Genomic DNA, 379 nt, shown 5'->3' with positions numbered 1-379 from the left:
GCGCGCGCGCACACACACACACACACACACACACACAGGTGTGAGTTTTAAGCCACCAGGTCCGGGACGCGAACCGCAGTTGACTACATGGGAGTCCAGTGACATAGCCATTACGCCAACTGCTGGTCCCTAGCCTCATTCTGCACTTGAGAGCAAATGAGTCCGGCTCCAAGGATCACGTACCGGATGTGCCAGAGTGAAACCCTGAGGCCACAGCACAAATGCTTGCCTGAGGCCGCTCTGGCTTCGCTTAGAAATGGAAACAAAGGTGGGGAGCTAGCTGATAGTTACCGAGCCCACATTTCCGACGTAGCCCCGTAATGTCTCATGAGAGACTTCGGACACACCGCCCACCTCTTCTGCAGGAAATTCCTTTTTT

Source organism: Tupaia chinensis, unplaced genomic scaffold (assembly GCF_000334495.1).
Source record: "Tupaia chinensis unplaced genomic scaffold, TupChi_1.0 Scaffold000161_1, whole genome shotgun sequence".
NCBI classification, from domain to species: Eukaryota; Metazoa; Chordata; class Mammalia; order Scandentia; family Tupaiidae; genus Tupaia; species Tupaia belangeri.
The sequence above is the reverse complement of the archived record's forward strand: the minus strand, read 5'-3'. Positions refer to the sequence as shown.